Source organism: Micropterus dolomieu, linkage group LG05, assembly GCF_021292245.1.
Source record: "Micropterus dolomieu isolate WLL.071019.BEF.003 ecotype Adirondacks linkage group LG05, ASM2129224v1, whole genome shotgun sequence".
In the NCBI taxonomy this organism is placed as follows: Eukaryota; Metazoa; Chordata; class Actinopteri; order Centrarchiformes; family Centrarchidae; genus Micropterus; species Micropterus dolomieu.
Window position 1 is genome coordinate 19,254,604 of NC_060154.1, and position 7,947 is coordinate 19,262,550.

General features: G+C 35.8%; 1 protein-coding gene and 1 long non-coding RNA gene across 5 annotated transcripts in view; one reads left to right on the plus strand and one right to left on the minus strand.

The window, feature by feature from the left end:
- tle2b (TLE family member 2, transcriptional corepressor b) overlaps positions 1-7,947 on the plus strand; it is a 98,000-nt gene that overhangs the window by 43,021 nt on the left and 47,032 nt on the right. The gene's annotated exons all lie outside the window — the stretch shown is intronic.
- LOC123971325 lies at positions 5,017-6,882 on the minus strand. The gene is made up of 3 exons (XR_006825150.1): positions 6,778-6,882; positions 6,314-6,373; positions 5,017-5,523 (listed from the first exon to the last, which is right to left on the minus strand). It is a non-coding gene; the product is annotated as an uncharacterized LOC123971325 (long non-coding RNA).

Consider the following 7,947-nt stretch of genomic DNA (forward strand, 5'->3'; position numbering starts at 1 on the left):
ATTATGTTGGCATGCATTCAGAGACGTGTTGCGCTATGGATTAACAACGAAGAAGACAGTCGCAGAACATTTAGATACAAAATATTGTATCTTTGATTAAAAAAATGATTTAAAGAGTTGTAGGCATTATATTATCTCAAATTGCTTAAAAATGCATAAACCTGCCATATATGAGGAAAAAAGTCAGACCCCAGATTTGATTAGATGCCCAAATAATTTTTGCATTTTTTTAGCTCACATGAAAAATCAAACTTTTATCAATAGTCAAAGTGATGATTTTTAATTTTTTTTATTGTGCTTAAAAAGTGTTACACTCAATATGTATACATATCTTTGATATTCAATGTGTTATGAGTTCATAGATAAAAAGAAAGTGTACTTTATTGCATTTTCTGAAATACTGCCATTTCCTTATCACATGTTTATAATGACTGGTGACAATGTTTTTCTTGGGAAAAGTCGGGCGTGCACTAGGTACTGTTCAAACATGTGTAAAATGTGGCCCTGATTAGATTTCCGAATACATTTCTTGGGAAACTTTGGGCTTTCACCAAATTTGTTTTCTTTAACCCAGATACATCTTCAAAGAGAGGACATAATATTTATCTCTATTTAACCAAATTGTGTCCAAAGAATATATTTAGACTGATAAGGAAAAATGCCACACATTTGTTCCGATTGGTCTCAAGTCTTGAAATCTGGTATGGACATACTTATGGCAAGTATCTAATGGTACAAATTTGAACTCTTTAGCTCACATAAAAATTCCACTTAAACCAATGCTCATAGTCACGATTTTTAAATGAGGAAACACAGAAATTGTGTTTATTGAATGTTTTCCATAGAGTGTTGTTTAACCTTCATATGTGTGCATATCACTCATATTCAACTTGTTCTGTGTTCACAAATATCAAATAATTGATGTACTCCTTGAGGAACAATCATACAGTCATCTTGAGATACAGTCATATCCTTTGCAAATCATTAGCAGTTATATTTTTCTGAGGAAAAGTTAGGGCGTGCACTAGGTACTGTTCAAACAAATGTGAATTGCGGCCCTGATTAGATGCCCGAGTACATTTCTTGGGAAACATTGGACAACTTTGTTTTGTTTAACCATGGATACAGCTTCAAAGTGAGGACATAATATTTATCTCTATTTAACCCAAATGTGTCCAAAGAATATATTTAGATTGATAAGGAAAATGGACATTTTTTTTCTGATTGGTCTAAAGTCTTGAAATCAGGTATGGACATACTTTGGGCACGTATATAATAAAAAAATAGATAATCCCACTTCAATCAATGGTCAACGTAAGGAAAAGCGCTTAAATTGTGTTAATTAAATGTCTTCCATGGAATGTTTATTAACCTTCGTATGTGTGCTTATCACATATTCAACTTGTTCTATTTTCACAAATACCAAATACTTGTTTGTTGTCTTTGAGGAACCATCATATAGTCATCTTGAGATACAGTCATTTCCTTTGCACACCATTGCCAATTGCATTTGTATCTGAACAATGTGGGCTTTCACTAAGTAATTATGTTTGTAGGAAACTTTGGGCTTGCACCCATTTTGTTTTACAGAAGTTATACTGGGAAATATCTTAAACATTTTTACACATTCAAATTAGATTTTTGTGTGTGAATGTCCACATTTTTTTAATTCACTGAGTTACCACAGAAAGATTTACAACGCAACAGTGTGACAGTTCTAGCAAACGATTCTCTCATTTGTCCCTAGTTTATCACTTCTAAATATTACAGCATCTAACGCTGTCAGTTGCTACATTAGCCACAAAGCTAATCAGTGGGGGAGCGCTAACGTTAATGAGCCGTCAAACTATAGTTTCTGATGTATTTTAAATATATCTGCAAGCCGTTTGCTTGTAGTTTTAGTCGGCGTGTCAGAAATGATTAAACCAGAGCGAACATGTAAATAAACATGAGTTGAACAAGAATCTAACACGGCTTCCTGCCAGACAAAGTTGAAGGTCCTCGTTGTAGACAGTCATGTAGTATTAGATGCATTCAACAGCAGGTCACTGTAACGTTATCGCAGACCATAGACTGTATAAAAGAAGTGAACGTAGTCATCGTGATGTCACCCGTTGGTTTGTGGTCTGCCGTTTTGAAGCCTCAAGTTTGACCTATAGGCTGCCGCCATGTTGATTTTTTGCAACCAGCGGCACTGGATGTGACCATATTTGGACAAGATGGAGGAGCTAACGGCCGTGTGTGGAGCTGTAGGTGCATCTGTAATTCATGTTAATGTCATTTTAACAGGGCTGACAACTTTGTCTAGCGAACAACAGTCTTAAAACTAAATGTACTCACCAGAGAAAGTGAACAGCCTGATTGACAGGTCGCCTTGGTAACGACTTGTCAATCATAAATAATCCTGCCCTGAAGCATACTCTGCTTTATGGTCTATTTTCCTCTAAATGGGACCATGATTTAATAAATGAACATCATGTTGTATTGAAGAAGAGTAAAACTAGCGATTGAGACCCTAAACTTATTAGGAAAGTGTTTACTGAGGTAATAAATCAGGTGAGAAGTAGGGTCATTTTACCATTATTTCTAATCGACTTCTTTTTGCAACCAGAAGAGTCGCCACCTGCTGGCCGTTCGATAGAATGCAGGTTTAAGGGACTTCCGCGTTTGCATCAGTTCTCTGACTGGAAACTACCCGCTTGGTTTCTATGCCCGTAAATCTATGCAACCTTTCTGTCGGGTATGGCGTAGACACTGTAGGTGATGGTGAGAAATATGTAAAAAATGATTTTATCATTGTGTGAGCCAGTCGAGTGAGATACTTATTTTGTGTTTGGTGCGTGTCTTTTAACTGTGTGATTTGGTTTTTCAGTGCCTATATTTATTTACTGTTGTGCAGGTTCTGTTTTGTAGTGTTCTTTTTTGAATGGTTTGTTTTATTGTGTTGCTTTGGGCTTTTGCATGTTTTTATTTCCCCCAACAAACTAACAAACTAAAAAAAGTCAAGGGCAACTGGACTTGGTTGAAGATACTGGAAGACGTTTCTTACCTCAGTGGGAGCAAACGTATGAGGTGCCCCTAGGGACATTATTCAGAATTACCATGCATATACATGTACTTTTCCTCTCACATACACATATGAAACCAAACTCATTCACATACTATACTGAAAAGCTCACACACATACAGTAAAATGCTTTTACACACACACACAACTGAAAATATTACATTCACACACACAACTGAAACGCTCACACAAATACAAGTGAAATGCTTTTACATACACAACTGAAATGCTCACACACATACAACTGAAACATTCCCCCACACACACACACAAATGAAAACCTGACACAAATACAAGTGAAATTCTATGATTGGTCCCAGCCAATGATCCCAGCTTGCACTTCAGGTAAGTTAACATTAAAGCTATACACCAAAACTTTAAATAATGATTTATATGTTATTGACATTATACATAAGATTTAAAATGCCTTAATGATCCTAAGTATTTACTGTAATTGTGGTTTGCTACACCACAATTGTCTAAACATTAATCAGCTTTAAACTAAGTTCTAACTGTTAAATGTCTAACAAACTATTTGAAACAAATCAATTAAACCTGAATTCAGATTTTCACATAACTTTAGTTATGAGTCAATAATTTGGGGTCACTTTATTATAGTGTTTCTTTTAATAAGTCAGTAGTAAGCTAATGTTAAGTTAAATATGGTAACATGAGCTATTTTGCTTGCATAATGGTAGCCATAGTTATTATTTCCACTTTTTCGTCCACTGTGGTTTTAAACATCTGTGTTTTATGTCCATTAAAAAAATGGTTTATGGTTCCCATTGCAATAAATTCTAAATATATTTTTACTTTAGACTTATTTTGTCTTTACTACTGACTGAAAATGTTCATTTTACATTCTGATTGTCAATTGAAAGAACCAGCTCATCATGCAACACAGATAAAACATTGAATATTAAAGCTTAACTCTTTTGCTAAGTGAGAGCTGTCTAGTATAAGTTGAAAAGTGAAAATACTGTTTCGTCTTCTGACCTTGATCGGAAAAGGTCAGAAGATGAAATAGTTATGCAGTTTTTTAACATTGTACCTTATACTTGAAGATAACATAGGAGACTTACACTCAACACTCACTCACTGCAACTAGAGCCAGAGAATGTTTTGAAGAGTGCCTTGTTTGCTGCTCTCATGTACAGTAAGTCTAGTTTAAAGACAAGAGAATGAGCACAAATCCAAACAAAACTGGGTAAAGCGCTTAAACAAAGAATTACCTGCTGACTGAGATATTATGAACCCCACTAGATGTATCATTAATTGCAATGTTGCAAACTCTTGAGGTATTCTCAGGCAAGTAGTCCACACAGAGCAAAAATAAACAATCAGCTGATCGAATGCACTTGTAGCAAATATGTGCTTTCTATCAGTTAATGTTTTTCACCCTTTTGCCTCACTACACACTATACAGTAAGCCAATAAACATGTAATATCCACAAGACCTACTCAACGGTCACAATAAATGACACCATCTATAGAGCTTCAAAACTATTCAGTGTACAGATAATTCTTTATGTAACTTGAATGTCACATTTGTCTCTTAAAGAATTTCTCCTTCTCTACACTATAAGATGTTTATTGTCGAATTAACAGTAACATACTGGCAACAATTATCCAGTAGTTGCTGTATTTCATTCTACGGTAAAATTACTGTTAAACCAACAGTAGTGTTTAGCATACCGTAAAATAAAGCACAGTATATGTACTGTTTTTTTGAAGTACAGTATTATACTGTTACTTTTTTGGCATACTGTATAATGAAGTACAGTATTATGCTGTTATTTCTTGGCATACTGTTTAATCAAGTACAGTAATATACTGTTATGAAAATATTACTGTATTTACTGTTTTTTACAGTACTACTGTATAACCAATAAAATATGGCTATTTAGCTGTTGATGTATAATAAGAAAAAGGACATTCGAAGACTTAACTGCACAAAAAGATTGTTTATTGCACAAGTAGAACAAAACAGTCATAATAACACATATATAGAGAGAAAGAGATCTGTTTTGAAACTGATAGTCTAACAATGTCATAGGCAGTCTGTAATCAATGTATAAAATGGGGTTCTCTGGAAATATTTTCCTATAACTAGCCAAAGAGACTAGAAAAGCCAGGTTGAAGATAACAAAATAATGAAACTAGTAAAACATATGGGTCATCAACCATCTTGACCACATGCTAAACATGACATTCTCCATAAAAATCATCAGAATAAATAACAAGTAACAACTAATCAAAACTTTATAAAATTGGCTGAACATTCAACCAAGAATCTTCACAAAACAATTTCTCACTGTAGGTGTTCTGGGTGGGGATGTCAGCATTGGAGAAGTAATGTTGGTGAAGTTAGACAGGTGAGGGTGGAGGTGGTGGGGGAAGCCAGGTGAGGAGGGTGGTGGTGGGCAGTGACAGTGGTGACAGCAGTTGTGCTTGTCCTGCAAAAAAATTAAAATAAAAAAAAAGACATTCATCACAAATGCCGAACTCACGTTATCTAAACACCTTTGAGTGAATCTATGAAGGCTGCTCTGCACTCTGATTACACAAGATAATCAATACCTTTGAATGTGACTTAATGAGAATTTAGCTGTACGGTGGACTCCATCAGAATACTCAGACACAGTATGGGACACGTACATGACTTCTGTTAGTGCTGTGTTGTCAAGTCTTTTTATATTCAAGGAAAAAGGTAATCATCACCCTCCTATCTATAAGTTAGAGTACAGATACTGTAGGAGTATTTTCAGAGACTTTTTCCTATCCAATTTAACTATGGGAGTCAATGGAAAAATTGGACACTTTTACTCTCACTTGTAGGGATCTAGTGACAGGAGGACCAAGGCACACAATTTTGGTGATATTCACAATTATTCTCTAAGACTTTCTGAAGATGGATAATAATTTAAACGTTCTTAGACCATCATAGCTTAAACTCATAATACAGGTCTGTTTTACTCAAGCATTACCAACAAGCTGCCACAAGCAATCATTTTATTTATCTATTTAAGCTCATCTTTAGCTGTCATGTAAAATGTTTGTTATAGCAAGGGGCTAAAACCAAGTTCACAGTATCTTAAATCCAATAAATCACTAACTAAAGCTGTGTCTCAATTCAGGGACCGCATCCTTCGAAGGCTGCATGTAAATATATCCAGTAATTTTAGTGGGCCATACTACAATAATGGGCCACGGTAACGTTATGTTAGTTAGTAATAATGGACTCACAGTTTTACAGGTTGGAATCCTGAAGTTGGTCTTGGTCCCACAATATGGCTCAGCTCCCGCCTTGTGGAAATAAGAGAACAGAAAAGCCAGTTAAAATAAAAATCAAGAAGACTGCCTGCAAACATAAATTCACTTTAATGTTAACTTAACGTTACATGCAAACACCCAAGGTCAGATTCACAGCTCCATTAAATAACATAGAAAGTTCTGGTAATTTTGGCCTTCAGCCTAAATATACTATCTTCTTTATAAAATAAAATGTGCAAATCAAGCATTTTGTTTAAGCTATTAGCGTTAATTTAATCCGCTTCTAACTTACTGACAGGCTAACAGGACAGCTTTGCTACACCAAGCTAACGTTAGCTGCGGCTATTTACCAGATACGTTACACAACATCAAAGCCACGGTAAGTTCTTCTAGACTAACGTAAAAGTTATGCACTTTTTGTTTCTTTCAACACTCACCAGATATTAATGATGAAGCAGCTTACAGGTCAGCAGACAGACAGACGATCCCCCAGTACAGGCTCTAGCAAGTGTGTCTCATCCAGCTGCACTCCCCGCACTGAGAGCTACAACCGAAGAGTCCGTGTAAAACGTCACACAAAACATAAGCGCCAACTTAACGCATCCAGTCTGATGTGAAAGTTTCAAGAAAAGTTTCATGATATCTGATGTTAAACTAAATATTGTTGAGTCAAATCTTATACAGTAAGAAACTGTTGGAAATACAGTAATACTACTGTGAAAACAACAAAAATCATTTACAGTGTAGCTCTTCCAGGAGTCTGTCTGGTCAGAGTGCGCCTCCCTATGGCGCCTCCCAGCGCTCGTGTGCAGTGGTCTGAAGCCGACCCATCTGATTAGTTTGAAATTGAGCGTATACTTTGGAAGAAATCAAACTATGCGCCGATGCTTGTCAGAAGCAATAAACATAATGCCGTTGTACGATCAACAGTTGTTCGCTTGTATTGTGAGATGTGTGCTTTTATTTAAACAACTTCCTGTTCAACTGAAATCCTCTCATACAACGTACTGAAATGCTTTTATACAACATACATTTTACTTGAGTATGTGAGAGAGTTTCAGTTGTGTGTGTGAGAGAGTTTCAGTTGTTTGTGTAAAAGCATTTGACTTGTATGTGTGTGAGCTTTTGAGTATAGTATGTGAATGAGTTTGGTTTCATATGTGTATGTGAGAGGAAAAGTACATATACAGTGGGTACGGAAAGTATTCAGACCCCTTTAAATTTTCCACTCTTTGTTTCATTGCAGCCATTTTCCAAAAATCAAAAAAGTTCATTTTATTTCTCAGTAATGTACACTCAGCACCCCATCTTGACAGAAAAAAACAGAAATGTAGAAATTTTTGCTAATGTATTAAAAAAGAAAAACTGAAATATCACATGGTCATAAGTATTCAGACCCTTTGCTCAGTATTTAGTAGAAGCACCCTTTTGATCTAATACAGCCATGAGTCGTTATGGGAAAAGTTTTTCACATCTGGATTTGGGTATCCTCTGCCATTCCTCCTTGCAGATCCTCTCCAGTTCTGTCAGGTTGGATGGTAAACGTTGGTGGACAGCCATTTTCAGGTCTCTCCAGAGATGCTCAATTGGGTTTAAGTCAGGGCTCT